Below are 18281 nucleotides of genomic sequence, written 5' to 3' on the forward strand. Positions count from 1 at the left end.
AAAAGAAACAGAGAAAACCAAGCCTGGTTCGCAAACCGAGACAAGGCACAGAAGAGGGTTCGGAAGTCCGGAGGCAGGGCTCACGGCCGCAACTCTGAAACTTCTGAACGAGCACATTATGCAACATCACCAAGCGCTCAATCGGTGACGTCTGAGTCTTAAGGTCGGTCAAAAATGGGGTGTCTACACTATGTTTTCGTGAAAGTCACTCCGATGAAAGGGCACCCAAGATTCAGAAAGAAAGGTAAGTTGACACCCCGGTACGTCGGTCCTTTTCAAATTCTGGAAAAAGTGGGTCCGGTAGCTTACCGAGTTGCCCTTCCACCACATATGAGTCAAGTGCATAACGTGTTTCATGTCTCTATGCTTCGTGGGTACCTTTCGGATCCGTCACATGTTATTGACTACCACCAAATTGAGTTGAATGACAAGTTGATTTATGAGGAAAGACCAATTCGCATTTTGGACCGACAAGTAAAACAACTACGAACCCGTGAGATTCCAATGGTAAAAGTTGAGTGGCAAGAACATTACGGAATCGACGCAACATGGGAAAGAGAGGAAGAAAGGCAACATCAATACCCACACCTGTTCCAACCCTAAGGTAACCCAAGTTTGGAGGACCAAACTTATTTAAGGGGGGGAGAGTGTAATAACCCGACCCTCGCACATGATTTCTGTTATATTCTTAGTCCTTGATTGGTACTTTTAAATGCTTACTGTGTAGTTTCGTGAAAAATTATGATTAAGGAAGTGAAATCCATGTCTATGAACGTCTATCTGTCTCACTAGGAAACTATCTGTCACCATTAACACGTTTGAATTAGAAATTGGAAGCCTTAACAGCTTAATTAGCTGAAATTGATTATATATCTGTGATCAGCACAATTTTTAAGTAATATTAAGCATGTTTGCGAAATTTTAATTTTGGAATGATTAAACGATTCATTTTTGTCTTATATGCCTTATTTATGAATATATACTTCTAAGACTTCATGAACCTTGGTCAAAAACAAAAGAAAAAAAAACGTGAATACCATTTTGGGGGAGAAAAGAAGAGAAAGTGAAGAAGAGAAATTGGGGGAGAAGGGGATTCAACAAGAAAGCTTGGCAAAATTGTTAGAGGTGTAGGATTGAATTCAAGGTAAGCTCAAATCCTTCTTATTATGGCTACTTGGAGTTTGTAATTTATGTGTATGTTTGATTCATGTCTAATTCATGCTTGATTAATGAGGGTTTCTCTCAATTGGTTGCTTAGGCATCTAGATTGGGTGTGGTATGAAATTTTACTTCAACCTACGGTTTTCTATTATCACTTCATGGAATTATGCATATATCATGTGTTATGTTTCAAGGATATGAAGAACTTAAATCCAAGAATGGAGTTAGAGAGAGAGATGGCTTGTTGAAGCTTCTAATCTTGGTTAATTTATTATACTCAGGGTAGAATCCATGTTATAGTGATGTTAGGTGGGAATATTGCATTAACCTAACCTTGGGTTGCATGTAAAGAATGGAGTGAATACCAGGTTGGGACTCGAATGGAGGTTCAGAATTTCAGAATCTGCTTGGTCCGCTCGAGCAGCGGAAAGCCCGCTCGAGCGGGAAAAACCACCTCTCAGCAGTTTTGTGCATTTTACAGTCCGCTCGAGCGGACAAAGTGGCGCTCGAGCAGGAGACTCATTTTCAAGAAAAATTAAATGTTTGTTCAGTTTTGAGTGCTTGCCTCTCTGGTATTTTTAAAATATTTTACAGATGATTTTAAAGCGGTTGTAAATGCATGCAAGGTGTAAGACTCAGGAAATACTTTAAAAAAAAAAAGAAACTAATGTAGTAATTGTGTGCAGGGCACATTCCAGAAGGAAACAACACGCCACCTCAACACTGTGAGTAGTAGTACCTATGTAATGTTATGCAATCATGTCAATGTTTCAAGGCATGTAAGGCAATTATGTTAATGTCTCAAGCATGTAATGTATTTATGCATATTTAGGATATGTTAATGTTAAAGCATGTAAAGAAAAGCATTTACAAGGGCTATATGCCATTTTCAAGGGCCTCGTGCCACAAGTTTCAAGTGTATTTTTAAGGGCCTCGTGCCACAAGTTTCAAGTGTATTTCAAGGGCCTCGTGCCACAAGTTTCAAGTGTATTTCAAGGGCCTTGTGCCACAAGTTTCAAGCGTATTTCAAGGGCCTCGTGCCACAAGTTTCAAGTGTATTGCAAGGGCCTCGTGCCATATGTTCAAGGGCTTCGTGCCATCATGTTTCAAGGGCTTATAGCCACATGCTCATGTCACAGGATTAGGCCTAGAGCCAGTATGAACTAAACGCAGAATCAGATAAACCAAGTGCATGCTACATCTTTTTATGTATTGATGTATTTAAATTTCAAGATAGACGTCGTTCATTATGTATTACTACTCATTGAGCCCGGCTCACTCTCTATTATGTCCATTTCTGTAGGTCATCAGTCAGGGGGTCAATCTTAACTTGACGCTGTCCCTTTTATCAACCTTTACATGTCCAGGCACCATAACAGGCCATTTGTTTTTGTGAAGTTGCTAAGATATGGGTTTACTTTTGAGAGCCATCTACGGATGTTGTACATAACTTCCATATTCCTTTTGTTATGCCCAATTATCGGGCTAGGACTGTAAATCTATATGTTTGTACACGATATCCAAGGATATAGTTTTAAACTTTATCCGCTTTTGACGATATATGTAATGCATGAGATCCTGGCATATCAGAAATAGCTCAATGGAGTATGCTTGTATTATGTTAGATTAATATTTTATGCTTCCGATAAGGCCCCGTACGGTATGTACATTAGTTTTTATGTCCGTTTTTGCATAGGTCATGCCCGAACCTTCATAGGCAGGTTCTTGGGTTGTGACAGAATATCTTTGGAGATAATGAAGAAAAATCTTCTAAGAAAGTAATAAATTTAGGAGAAAAAGGACCATTAAAAACTCATATAAAATATGACTTTATTCCTAAAATTGCAAAAAAATGAGTCTGTTACTAAATATGGAATATATCTTGATCTCAACTATGTAACTAACATAGAAGAGATTATAGATAATTGGTCTCAAGCAGTAAGAATTGTAGTAGTTGCACAAGCTATAGATGCAGGAGGTCTGTATACTTTTGTAAAGGCTACTCTAAGAGGTCAAGCTACAAAATTTTGGGATACTCTATCATGATAACATAAAAGCTCAGTGGTTAGCTTTAACTATTGCTGAAAAGAGTATCATGTTTGTGGTAGATAACCTTAAACGAAAATTTTGTCGAACAATCCTTAGCCAATTGGGAATTCAAGAAAAAATAACATTTATAAATCTAACTAAGAAACGAATATGTGATATGTGATATTTTGAAAACTTGTGAATACAAAAAATGATTCTATAAATTAGACCTAAAAGATACTATTCATTGGCAAAAATAATTTATAGCTAAACTTCCTAAACCATAGGATGAACTATCTTAAAAAGAGTTTGAAAGGCTATTAAAAAATAATCATATCTGTGATTCTTTAGGTGGAAGAATAGTTTCTATATGAGAAATTATAAAGAAATATTGTGCAGAAAACAAAGTATAAAAGATATGAAAAATGTATATATGGATTATAGCTATTGCTCAAAGACCGAATATATGGTAGGAAGTTATGGTTGTGACAAAAAATCCAAACCATTGGTTAAGAAGAAGAAATTTGTCAAAAAATAAAAAAAATGTCAGAAAAGAAAATTTAATCCTCATAAAGAAAAACCAAAACCTTTGGATAGATATATTAGAAAAAAATCTAATAAATTCACAAAAGATAAAAAGCCTCCATGTCCAAAAGGAAAATCTCCTGAAGAATGCAAATGTTGGATTTGTGGAGAAAAAAGACATTTCGCAAACAAATGTCCGAACAAACCAAAAAAACATGTTAAAAAATATTATTTTTTGAAGAAAAATATGAGCCAGTATGGGAATACGAAATAGAATCTAACGATGAAGTAGAAGAATTTATGTCAGAAAATGAATCAAAATTTGAATATAGTTTTGATGAAAACGATGAACAAAGCTTAGAGGAAGTTTTAACTGGAACTATTTTTATGATGAAAATAGATTAAGATGATGAGAATGAAATGATCCTTCTTAAGAAAGGAGAAAGTAAATCATTTGAAATTGAACAATTGAAAAATGTCAAAAATTCCAATTAAGTAAATTTATAAAAACTCAATCTTCAAACTTCGAAAATAAACTGAATATAGAAATCTTTGAAGAAAGAATTTCAGTTTTTAATACAGAAAAAAAAAATATATGTACATATACCATTATTTGATATGAATAAGATCAAACAATATCGAAATAAAAAATATAATTACATTCATTTAGGACTTATACAAGTTAGTATATGTCCTTTATTTTCAGGCCGAAAAGACATTCTTGTGTTAACATGTGTCATGGATAATAAATAGCATAACTTTGAAAATTCTTTAATCAGAGGAATTCAAAGTAATTTGTATAATGGACCAATTTGGTTTACTATCAAACCAAATTATTTTTTGGCATTAGAAGATGTTGGTGAAAATACCAGAAAAAAATATATTTTATTGATAAATGATGCAAAGAAAATGAGATACAAATAGATCAGGCTGAGGCACGGATATCTCGTTTTCTTTAAGGAGATCAAGCCCACTGCGGTAGGAAGAATCCAAATACTGATGCAGCAGTCACAAAACTATGGCTTGTCCTCTCCAGGATACAACAGCCCGACCACTTGTCATATGGTTCAGGCCAACTCTGCACAAGATAGTGAACCCAAAGCTCCACCAAGAAAAACACCCTTCTTTGCTAGCAATCTTTCTTGTATAGAAAATAGTAGATGAGAGGAACTATTTATAGGCTACTAGGACCTTGCAGTTGCACCAAAAATAAAGACCATTAAATAAAAGAAAATGGAGAGACTCCATATAATAAAGAGAAAATGGTTACACCAAAATAATGACCATTAACCAAGTTCATAAATTCTATTTAACTTTCATTCATGACCAAGAGGTATGAGAGAAGGATATAATTTAGAAGGATATAATTTAGAAGGATATGACCATTAGCCAAGTTCAAGTCCTTATAATTTAGAAGGATATAATTTTTTTTATAAAATTTAAAACAAAAAAAATTAATAGCGATTAATAATTTGAACACATGTGTTTAACACAAATTATATTTAAACCAATAATATCATGACACATGTGAATATTGAGCTCATTCTAATCGTAGTAATATAATTTGAAGAAGAATTCATAATGGAGAGATTATGACATATGAGAGAAATTACAATAGAGAGATCATGAAATCAATGAGAGAAATTACAATGGAGAGATTATGAAATATTTTTGTTATCTTTCCATTTGAAATCCATAAATTAAGGGATAATTATTATTTTCAGAATAATTAAATAGGTATGAGAGAAGCTGAAAAGGGGGGATAATTATTATTTTCAAAATAATTAAATAGGTATGAGAGAAGTTGAAAAGGGTATCTATGGAAGAAGTCAAAAAGACTTGGGAGAAGTTAATAAGTGTTGAGTTTTTTTATTGGGCATTGATTCAGACCCCCTTAAAACTCCCACCCCCACCACTCCCACGCACACATGGGGGTTGGGGATTGGGAGAGAAGGAAAAAAAAAAAGTTGACCAATAAAAAGCAAAGGGGGTCAAGGAGGTGACCCCTAAAGGGGGTCTCAATCTTTATTCTTTTTTATTTTTTTAAATCAAAAAATTAAGAAATTAAGATTAAGGTATTAGAGCTCCCACAAAACTTGTGAGTTAGAAACCCCTCTTCCTTATATAATATATAGATATAGATAGATAGATAGACAGATAGATAGATAGATAGATAGATAGATAGATAGCTATAGATATAGATATAGATATAGATAGATAGATAGATAGATTGATATATGACACATACCATCTATATGACACAAGGACCAAAGTACCGGGACAACTGCTGCAATTTGCTCTCATCTAAATTAAAGGGATTTAAAAAGTAAAAAAATTATAATATTAAAAAATGTTCACTAAAAAAATATAGATTAAAAATTAAAAATTAATTATTGAAAACTCCATACTAAATAAGGTAATGTTTTCTATTATTTTTGAAAATTAAAAAATTATTATTAATTTTTCCTTTGTTTTTTTTCTTCAAAAAAAAATAGCTACATTAATTATCTCTCTCTCTCTTTTTTTTTTTTTTTTTGTGGAAAGGGGTTTTGACTTGCGATTTTTCTAAAATGGGTGTTCTAGACGGAAAGGGTAGAGTTGGTTCAGACAATAAGAAAAAGTTTTTATTCAAGAGGTGCCTTCACTATGTGCAAGAATAGTCGATTTTGCATAGGGTGCCTTCTTGGATAATAGCTTCAATACTGGCATGCATGAAGGGCTTAAGTGTGAGACATATAAGAGGGGCTTTAGTGCAAAAATAGAAGAAATGGTTTACCGAGTGTCTTCTTGCTTCACGACTTCAATACTTGTGAGAGAGGAGTAGGCTCAAGTACGAGAGAGAAATGAGGGTTTGTAGGAAGTGTCTTCTTGGGTCACAACTTGAGCGTCCGTGCACATGAAAATGTGTGATAAGGGTCAGAGTGTGTCTTTTGGGGTCACGATTTTAGTGTTCCGAAACACAAAACCATAGCATATTAACAAAGAGAAATAATTAGTGATAAAATATTTTTGTCTCCTTAAATACAAGAACAGAGAATTTATTATTTGTGACGAAATATTTTTGTCTTCCACAACATAACCTTATGAGACAAAAAATATATTCGTTGCACAATCAATCAGAATTTATTAGTGACGAAATATTTTCGTCTCTAACAACTTATTCTTCCGAGACAAAAATATATTTGTCGTCTATTTAATAGAAAGATGAAATGACATTATCCGCATGATGGAGTGTTCGACACACCCCTAACCCGCCCTTAGAAGTTTGGGCATGACCTATGCAGAAATGGACACTCAAAGGGGCCTGAACGGAAGCATTAACATCATGATAATATATAAGAAAGTATGACATCCATTGAGCTCCTACTACCATGCCAGGATCACAGACACTGCATAAGACGAATGGAGCTAAAGAGATACACAATTGAGCTAATATGCATATACAGATCCAGCCCCAAGGTTGGGCGTATAACAAAAATATTATGTACATTATCCTAAGCCAATAACTAGAGTACAAGCCATAGTCTAGCAAAACACCACAAAAATATACGGCTTCGACCAAGTGCCTGGCTATGCTAGGCTAACAAAAGTGTGATGGTGTCAGGACTATGACCGACCTCCAGGTTGATTACCTACAGAAACAGACATAACATAGAGTGAGCCAGGCTCAGTGAACAATAGTACATAAATGATTCGATGCTCAAGTTAAATTATAATACATATAATACATTTCAAAGCGTAAGTGAATGCAGAAATCATATGGTTAATCTGATTCTGTACAAATTTTCAGAACAACCTTGCCGGTTCACAACTTCGCAGATTGGCCCTTGGCCTGATGGGTTCACAGATTCACAAATTGGCCCTTGGCCTCATAGGTTCTAGCTTCACAAATTGGCCCTCGGCCTCATAGATTCATAACTTCACAAATTGGCCCTCGGCCTCATAGACTCACAACTTCACAAAATGGCCCTCGGCCTCATAGGTTCATAACTTCACAAATTCTTTCGATGTTTCCATAATGTCACACTTATTCCCAAGTAGCATACATGTTAACATAATTTCTTATGAAGAACATAACGTCAATAACAATAATTATTAACGTGATTAAAGATACACCGATAGAACGATTACTCACTGTGTTGTGACGGGGCACTAGTTCCTCCTAAAGAGTGTCCTACACATACACAAAGATACAAATTTCCCTTTTTTCTTGTTAAATCATCTCTTGACTCGTTTTACTTCGACTGAATTAACGAACATCAAAACAACATCAATTGCAGATTTCGACAACATTAGAGGATCCAACACGTAAAATAGAGCAACCCATGTTTTCCAACTTGGGCCGCACGTGCGGCTGTGAGCCCCGCACATGCGGCAAGGACTCCCGTACATGCGGCAGTGAAGCCCGCACATGCTTTTTAGACAGTAGTTGAATGCCCAAAATTCCTCATTCCCCGCACGTGCGGCCATGACTCCCATACGTGCGGCTGGGGTTCTCGCACGTGCGGCGATTCTGCTCAAAACAGTCTGAAAATTCCTTCAAAATTTCATTTTTTTTGTAGGTATGTTTAGAGCCTCAAACCTAATAATAAAAATCTAGTATAAGGTCCCAAATTCATGTGAATAGGGATCAAAATACATACATCAATTGAGTATAAGTTAGATCATTAATCTTAAATTCATTAACACACCCACTCTCATGAGATTTCTACATATAGACACATATACACAAAGCCTTGCCACATAATTAAGTTCAAGCAAGTCAATTGAAGGATAGAGTGTAGCTTCTCATAAATACTTGAAATTGAGTCAAAACATTCAAAAGTAAGGTTATCTTGCCAATTCCTTCTTACACACACATAGCACCACAATCCAACCCTTAAGTGACATGATTATGAGGATATCTCACACAAATTAGGAAAGAAGAGTTGTAGGAATCAATTAAGATAAACATCTACATACCTTAAGCTTTCCTAACCTTCTTGATGCTTTTCTCCTACTACCTTTCAACTCTTCTCTCCCCTAATCTTTCTCTCAGGAGCTATTTTTCAACTGAAGCTTCTAAGTCAATGTTAGGCATAACTATATATATATATATATATATAAGGTGAGTAAAACAAAAATCAACCATTTTAATCATCCCAAATCAAATTTCTACGAACTTGCTTATTATTACCTAAAAATTATGCCGATTCCAAATATAAAATCAGTTTCGGATTACCAAGCCTCTAAGGCCCTCAATTTCTGATTTAACATTCTAATTGTGACAGATACTTTCCTTACCAAACAGATACAGGTTCAATTCATAAGATATATGTGCTTAAACTTAATTTCTCAGGAAGTTTTCACCTTAAGCATTTTGAAAGCACAGAATAAGAGACTAAAAATATATCAGAATCACATATGAGGGTCAGGTTATTACAGTGTTTATTGGTGACGAAATATTTTCGTCTTCCATAACTTATCCTTCCCAGACAAAAATATATTTGTCGCCTAATAAATGGAAATATGCAACGACATCGTTTAATAAGTATGGAATTTATTGGTGACGAATTACGTTCGTCACAAAAAAAAAAATTATTTTGTGACAAACATGTTCGTCTCCAATGAGTTAAAATAATTCGTGCCAATGCAAATGAAATTGGCACCTCATTTTTGCAGACGGAATTTTGTTTTTGTCTCCTATACTTTTGAGAAAAATTAAAACAAACGACAAAATTAATATTTCGTCATCTTTGGGTTAAATTTTAAGACAAAAAAAAATTTCGTCACCAAATTTTGTCATAATAGTCTAGATTTCTTGTAATGACTCTACAAAATCAAAAGGAGAGCCTAAATTCACTATGAATTAATGCAAGACATAGATCTCTACATTATTGAAAAATAGGCAGAAGTTCACGTGACAAATCAAGCCAAAAAATGCAAGTATCCTTCAGAATACTCACATGAAAAACAAAGCTAAAAAAGGCTCATATGATAGAAGAATCAAGAAAGAAGAAGCCAAAAGATAGCTCACATAACGTATACAACCAAGCAGACACAGCAAAGTAGATCATATGGTGAATGAAGATAAGAGAGTAACTAAATAAAACCAAAGTGGTAGAGATAACACTACTACGTTATTAGTTTCAATAAATCAGAATGTAAAAAGTTTATATTCTTGTTACAAGAACATTATCTTTTGATTTTATGCATTTCAATTCCGAAGTTGAAGTCCACCATTTATCTATAAAAGGGTGTGGCTGCATTTTGTAGAAGTAGAATCATATAAGCGAGCAATCTTTTTATCTTTCTTGTAATCTTTGTAATTTTTCAAATATTCTGTTAAAATCCACCTACTCTCCACCTACTTCACCCACTTAAACCTACTCCACTAAACCTAACCCACTACACCACTACCACCTCACCTACTCCACTAAACCTAACCCACTACACCACTACCACCTCACCTACTCCACTAAATCTAACCCACTACACCACTACCACCTCCACTTCACCTACTCCTTACCTACTACACACTCACCCTCTTCTATATATAGGAATCATGAATCATTGTAATAGACATCAATATATCAATCAATAATAATACATACAATTTATTCTCTCTCTTTCTCTATACATTATTTCTTACATGGTATCAGAGCTGGTTTAAAACCTAGTATTTTCGCTTCCCCGGCGGGCGGCAACCTCACCTTAGCCGCCCGCCGGACCTCAACCTATTCCGCTGATAAAATCAACAAAGATTTGTGCAACTGTAGTCATGTGTGAGGCTGATGGAGAAAAATTCTTCACCTCATATGACGAGACAGTCTGGAACTGGAAACACTGCAACATTCTGCTCTGGAATTCTGCAGCAGCTAGATTATAGCTTGGTTGAGTGCCAAGCTTTGGTTCTTCCACCCACTCTTGAACTTGCCCAGCAAAGTGTGAAGGTTCATGCTTGTGTTGGAGGGACTAGTGTGCGCGAAGATCAGCGCATTCTCTCCAGTGGGGTTCATGTTGTTGTTGGTACTCCTGGTCGTGTGTTTGACATGTTGCGGAGACAATCACTTCGCCCTGTTTACATCAAAATGTTTGTCTTGGATGAAGCTGATGAAATGCTGTCACGAGGTTTTTAAAAATCAGATCTATGATATTTTCCAGTTGCTGCCACCCAAAATCCAGGTTGGGGTGTTCTCAGTTGCTGCCACCCAAAATCCAGGTTGGGGTGTTCTCTGCCACAATGCCACCAGAGGCTCTTGAAATCACCAGGAAATTCATGAATAAGCCTGGAAAGAGAAAAAGCTCATGCTAGGATTTGCGAAGTGATTCGCTGCAGGAATTTTGGCTTTGGATGAAACCCTTACCATACTCCACTCATTCTCTCCAACTGTTCTAACTTTTTATTTTTATTATTATTATTATTATATCAAATAATCAATGCACTCATGTTCCCCACTAACAGTGTCCACTTTTGACCCAAACCATTTTCAATCCATCATTTCTCCTTCACCTTTTGCACTCCACTCACCGACTCTCTCTCCACTTTATCACATGGGTTTGTCCCTCTCTCTCCTCCATTTGATTTCAAAAATCACTTATTTTTATTTATTTTTTCCAAGTCACTTTTCCTCTTTTTTAAATACCCCACTTTATTTTGAAACAATCGCACTGATGTTTTTCATATAATCCATCTATAAATATTTTTTATCTATTTTCTTTCTCCCTTGTTTTCTTTCATTTTATTTTTATTTTTTCAACAAAACACTCCCAAAACAAAAACAAAAAACAAAAAAAAAAAAAAAAAAAAACAACAACATTTTACAAACTTGTCATTTCTTCATGCCGGGGATCAACCCCGATCAGCATTTTACACCATAAAAAAAAAATAAATAAATAAATAAACTAAAAATAAAAAAACACAAAACAAACCAAAACACAACCAACACAAATCGGAACAGTGGGATTTTTCTTCTCGCCTATTCCGCCGGTCTTTTCTTCTTGCCACCGTCTTGGGCGGCCCTTGCCGGTGTTGCCTCCGTGTTTTCCACTCCACTGGGCATGATCACTACTCCCTGCTCCTCCACTGCAGCATATGGCAGCCCTCCAAATCGGAACATAAAACTGGCCTTCCGCTTCAGCTCCTTGTTTTCCGCCTTTAGCACACTTATCTCTGCTCGCGCATCCTTATACATGCGTTGGAGCAGAGCCAGTTGGGCGTTTAACTGCTGCACCTCATTTGTCCTACTCTGCAGCCGGTTCGACAAATTTGTAACCGCAGTCATGGTTTCCACACATGACTTCAAGGTATACTGATTGGCCTCCACATCCGACTGCACCGCCATTTTTTGCTCCACCGACCGCATCGGAAAGTTCAACGGAGCAAAACCAGAGGTGTTTGGTTGAGGTTCACTGGCCACCGCACCAGTTATTTCTCTTGTGGACTCGTTCAGTTCTGGAAAGAGCGTGAGCAGACCACGGGAAGAGGAGGCCATGTTCTGGGTAGCTGGACGGGAAGAAGAGGCCATGTTGCTGAGTGTTTCAGAGACGGGTTGGTTACAGAGTATTACAGAGTTTCTTTCTCAGCAAAGGAAGAGTTGTTTTCAGAGGATTTTCAGAAGTTTTTTTGTCTGCCTCAGCCTCAGCATCAACCTTGGTTAAATAGCGAGGCAGCCACGCGTATCGCGCGCCACTTGACACCAGACGACAAACGGGCGCGCCAGTCCAGGCACTCACGTGCCTCGCCATCATGTCCGGCACATCTTTTTATGACTTGGGCTCGCCTTTTGATGGCACGTCTTTTTATGGATTGGGCACGCCTTTTGATGGCACGCCTTTTTATGGATTGGGCACGCCTTTTGATGGCACGCCTTTTTGAAAGATTGGGCACACCTTTTGAGGGTGCGACTTTTTAGGGGTCCGACAAGACTCTGTAAACTGTCCCGACATTTGATTCCGGTTAGCTTTTCCAAGGGTCCGACAAGACTCTGTAAACTGTCCCGACATTGATTCCGGTTAGTTTCTACATGGGTCCGACAAGACTCTGTAAACTGTCCCGACATTGATTCCGGTTAGTTTCTACAAGGGTCCAGCAAGACTCCGTAAACTGTCACAACAACTGTCACCACATTGTCTGCTACAACGGTCCGACATGACCCCATAAACTGTCTTCTACATCGGTCTGACACCGCCATCCAGTGTCCTCTACACCGTTATGACACCACCATACAGTGTCCTCTACATGGTTATGACACCCCCATACAGTGTCCTCTACAACGTTATGACACCACCATCCAGTGTCTTCACCAATGGTCTGACACGACCATACAGTGTCTCTTATCCTCTTTTCTTTTTATGTATTTTCTTGTTTTGTTACTCTCTCCAAACTCAAGTTGGTTAGTTCCTATCCCCCTTGAGTTTGCGGGGGGCTGTTAAAATCCACCTACTCTCCACCTACTTCACCCACTTAAACCTCGATAAAAGTTTTTCATTTCCATATATGCTTTGTTTACTATCTTTTAATTTTTTGAAAGTCTGAGAGTAGTGATACAAAGAGATTACACTTTCTACTCATTGAAAGACTTGAAAAGTATTTGCAGCAAACAAAATAATGTGGGCATGAAAAAGCAAAATCTTAAAATAATTTTATAAATAATCAGTGTTTTCTATTTTAATTATAAATATTATTAAAAAAATTTCACATCATTTATAAAAAATATTATTTTATTTTACGTCATCGTACATCATTCACTGTGGCTAATTATTAGTGCACCATTTAGAGACGGCTAGATTGGTGGTTACCTAGCATCACTCATTTGTTGAAAGTTCAAAATAAATAAAGTGCATTTTCTAGGAAAAGAAAGATCTGTTGGAAAATTGGGTTTTATATGGCTTAATTTGGGCCATCTTTGAGTCCAAAATTGAGTGGGTCCCGAACATCTTTTGGGACGGGTCCGAAGAGGTGATGTGTTCCTTGCTGCGTGGCAAGTCATACGGTGAAGACGGTTCGTCAAAACCATTTATGAGTGAATGGGAAGTTGATGTCGTTTTCGGATTCGTGGAATAGGAAATTTAAGGAAGTAAATGTGGGTTTCCTTGAAATGGGTTGTCCCACATTGAAATTTTAAGAGAGCTTTTTTGTGTATATAAGCTCTAGACTACAACACTTGGGTTGGGTCCCAAGAGGCACCCCAAGTTTGTAAAAGGGAGGAGTTTTGGACAAAGTGAACCTTAGTCCAAACCACCACATGCGTGTCTGCGCGCCGCCGCTGCCGTCCGTCTGGCCTAGCCATGCCAAGCGCAATTGTGGGTCGGTTCTAATATTAATTTTTTATACAAAATTTATTTGAATTTTTAATGAAATAAAATTCAAATTTTGAGCCAAAAAACTAGATTGATTTTCTGTCCATTTCTAATCCCAAATATAACAGTCCAAACTGTTTGAACTTTCGGACAGATTTATTTCTAAACTACCCAGGCAGTTATAGGTTCAAGTCTGGACAGTTTCCAAACTGCCAATCTGTTGAAACAGTTGTAGAACTGTTTGAATTTTGAATCAAATCTGTTCAAAACAGTATCACACCTGTTCATTTCCTCAAAGCAGCTGTTCAGGTCAGATTTATTGTCTTTAAATACAGCCATGATTCCAGCAGTTTAAGCATCCGAAAAAATCATTCTGCAATTTATGCTTTTGCTGTCCAGATTTTATTTAGTGCATTATTCTTCATTCTAGTTTTAGGAAAAATCAAAAGAGAGTATAGAACACATGTTCGGTTCGCCGTACAAATTTGCTTGGAGTGCTACTACAAATTTGTGAAGATTATTGTATTCTGGAAGATAGACGCCACTCAACCGTAAGCACCGTAGCGAGGCGAATCTGTCTTAAGGACAGAGTGTCACACACTCGACTTGGTATTTTATTTTTCATTTGGTTCGATAAAATAAATTCTGTAACTTTTTATTTTATTTTGTTTGATTTAGTTTCAATTTATTTTATTTACACAGAAGATTGTTCCAACAAGATCAAGGGTGGGTTTGTTGAGTGATTTAAATTCGCATTCCCATTGCCATTGGTTGGGAGGGAGGGGCGGGCAGTGGTTAGTCGGAAATATGATTGAATTGGAGGTTGATTATGTTATGTGAAGACTTGGTTGATTAGATGGATAGAGGTGTGACAGGGCTGGTCATGAGGTGAGGCGATTCAAACTATCGTTTTTGGTCTTTAATTTTAAACAAATTTAGGATCTTCAACTAGGAGAGCATATTGTGTCGTATTATTACATAATTATTTTAATATTAGTTTAATTTATTTATTTTCATGTTGTCGTATGTTGTTATTTTGTTTCGTATCTAATTGATATTTAATGTAAAAATTTTAACTTTTGATTAAAAATAACTTAACAAGTGTGTGGAGAAATTAAAATTTTTCTCATTAGTCGAATTTTATAAAATTTATTTCTACTAAATGAAATTATTCATATAATGTTTGATTTTAATTCAATTGTATTTTTCTAATTAAAAAATTGTACCTTATTACTATATATTTTTTACTAGATTGACTCTAAAATAGATAACAAAAAAAATACACATCTTAAATGAAAAAAAGATATTAGCCTTAATTATTATTTTACATATTTTTTATTCAATTAGATGGAGTTAAATAAAAGATTAAAAAAAATTGTCACAGCATCCCTCAGTGAACATTAAAATATATAATTAATAATTTATGTCATTGAATCGTTTCATATTTGGATTCATGTTGAAAAATAATCAACCCTAACTTGTTAATTTTATATATTGCTTGAGTTGTGTTGAAAATTCTCATTCTTACCCCTAATTAATTTTAGTTATTATAGCATTGATAAACTAAAAAATAAATTTTGTTAAATTGTAATGCAATAAAAATAAATTTTATCCTTTTTAATTTATTCAAAAATATATATATATATATATATATATTTTTTTTTTTTTTTTTTGGGAAAATGATATAGGAAGGCCCAATTTAAAAAATTTGCCTTACGCCTAACAACTCAGGGCCGGCCCTGGGGAGGGGGAAGGGTTCTAGGGGTCTCCGCCTTCTGGGGGCTAGGAGGAGGAGGAAGAAGAAGAAGAAGAAGAAGAAGAAGAAGAAGATGATGATGCGTACGGGTATTATATACATGGATGGCTGCTTCGACATGATGCATTGCACTACTGCCCAATTGGTCGTTGGCGTCCTCAGCGATCCCCAATTTACTATTGCCTAACAAACAGAGGCCCTCCCGTACGCCTTCTCTCTCTCTCTCTCTCTCTCTCTCGAAACATTTATTTCTTCAATTCGTTTCGTATCATCAGATTTTATATTTTGAAATGTACCTCTAACAAATCCGAATTCCTACTATCTATCTAGCTATCTATTTGATTGATTAATTTGTTCCTCTTTTTGTACCCTTGCCATTATTCATTTTCGTTTTCATTTTTTTTTTAATTTAATGCTGGATAAAATTGCTTGCATTTGTTAACTCGGCAACACAGATGTGTGTGTTTTCCCAGTTCCATTGATCATTGCACTTGAGTTGAGTCTGCCTTTGTTAAAAGCCCATCTTCACTCCTCTTTTGTACATGTGGTAATTGATCTATGTTGTACATGGCCATATCTTCTCAGACATTTTTCTCTCCTTTGATCTTTGATTGATGCCATGCCACTGACTAATGCTTCTAAGTTTCCTGAATGTATTCATTTTTATTTTTTTGGTATCATATCTTATCTTGTAATACCACTCTCTTATCGTAACATTCTCCTCATAGCTACACATTATTTGAATAGATCTAAGTGTTGTGGACAGTGGATCCACATTTGGTGATCTGATATCCGTATATTACATAATGTGCAATGATCCAGAGTTTGGGAGTAGATTTCAGTGTTCGACCAGATCTGTTTTTCTTTTACTTTGGCATATCTGTGTATATATATATATATATACATGGATCGAATCTAACTGAACTGCGTTTTCCTTTTTCATTCAGAAACGCTATGAGAGCAAGGCAGAAAGCAACAGAAGGTATTACGAGGATAACAAGGATGTCACTGGTGATTAACTGATCCTGGAAGAAGGTATGGTGTAATGCCCATTCATGGGCAGTCTTTTGAGTGCCTATTGCATTAGTTTTACTGAGATGAATGGATTTATTATACTACTTACTTAGCATGATACATATAGATTTCTCAATAGGGTGGGTGTGACATGTTTGAGACCCAATTTTGAAGAATAGGCCTAGTTATGGAGCAAATATCTGTATTCTATTTGTATTCGTTGGACTCCTTTCTTGGAATTGAGTACAAGATCACAAACAACTTCTGCATTCTAATAAAAAAAAACAAAGAAGCATGTTCATGATACTGGAAGGTTAGCAGATAGTATGATAGACAGCCTTTTTATGTTAGCTTCATAATTATTGTCTTGCCTTTGTTCTTCTGCATGCACATATTTAGGTGTGTGTACTGAAGTTGAGAAAAGATAAAGAGATAAAGTTGCAATGTAATGTAAATGATGCAAGTAGACATGCAAAAGATGCTCGTAAAAGGGACAAGAGAGTTGCAGGCCCAAATATTCATGTTTATTAGATATATCCATCAAGTAATAATTATCTACAAGATGATACTATATTTGACAGTACTAGAACAATTCAGTTTTGTGTGAACAATTATATCTCTACTATATCTATATTTCTATGCAAATATATATGAATGAAGCTATGAAGAAGATATATAATGGTCCCCTCCCAATGCCATGGAATCGGCAAATATTAATAACAGAATCGAATTTTGAAGTAATCCTAGGGATGGGAATTAAGGAAGAGATTGTGTGCAGTAGGTTATAGCAAGTGCAGCCTTATATATGTTGGTATTTTTAAAGGGCAAGGGGAGAGAGAGAGAGAGAGAGGCAGTTGTTAGACTTAGACTTAAGCCTTGGACTTAGACAGTGGAACAAGAGATACAGTTGCAGGTCTTGGGTACAAAAGCGCAAACCCCAAAGGGCTTGTTAGGAAGCTGGCAATCAATGCCAAAACAGCAAGGCATTGTGACACAGGTTTTGGGATCTACAGCACCGGCTACGCAGCACTTGCATGCCAAGCACAGCTGGAAGGCTGCCATCCTCCGCCTCTGGCCCTGAGTAATACTGTTGTTGGCTAACGATAACACAAGTTCAACTGCCGTCCTATAATCAGTTGGGCCTCCCTTCACCATCATGGGCTGCAATATTGTTGATTTAACTCCGACTCCGATGAGTTCAGCAGGAGGCGCTGGTGGTGGGTTAATTGGCATCTCCTCCAAATCCCCTGCATCTGCATGGGCAACCTATATATATGTTAAAATGTCAATCAAGTACTGAAGAGAAATATATGTTGTGAGCTTTGCTCAGTTACCCAGACTGATGCTGAGGTGCGCTATGAGGAAGAGGAAGAAAAGTAGCACCGCAGATATGGTTCTGGTTCTGGCATGATTGATTGCTAGGAGTAGCCGTCTATTCATGATTTTCACTCACTACTTTTCCAAGCACATTCTCACACAGAGATGTGTGTGTGTGTGAGAGAGAGAGAGAGAGAGA

At 36.3% G+C, this 18281-nt stretch overlaps 2 long non-coding RNA genes across 2 annotated transcripts; both read left to right on the forward strand.

Moving 5' to 3' along the window:
* The first annotated feature begins 10156 nt into the window (after nucleotides 1-10156).
* LOC145822291 (uncharacterized) lies at nucleotides 10157-12345 on the forward strand. Its single transcript, XR_014363387.1, has 2 exons — nucleotides 10157-10878; nucleotides 10916-12345. It is a non-coding gene; the product is annotated as an uncharacterized LOC145822291 (long non-coding RNA).
* A 3325-nt stretch (nucleotides 12346-15670) lies between these two features.
* On the forward strand, nucleotides 15671-17071 carry LOC114304853 (uncharacterized). Its single transcript, XR_003644170.2, has 2 exons — nucleotides 15671-15955; nucleotides 16699-17071. It is a non-coding gene; the product is annotated as an uncharacterized LOC114304853 (long non-coding RNA).
* The last annotated feature ends 1210 nt before the right edge of the window (nucleotides 17072-18281 follow it).

Source organism: Camellia sinensis, chromosome 3, assembly GCF_055761805.1.
Source record: "Camellia sinensis isolate YWXY chromosome 3, ASM5576180v1, whole genome shotgun sequence".
NCBI lineage: Eukaryota > Viridiplantae > Streptophyta > Magnoliopsida > Ericales > Theaceae > Camellia > Camellia sinensis.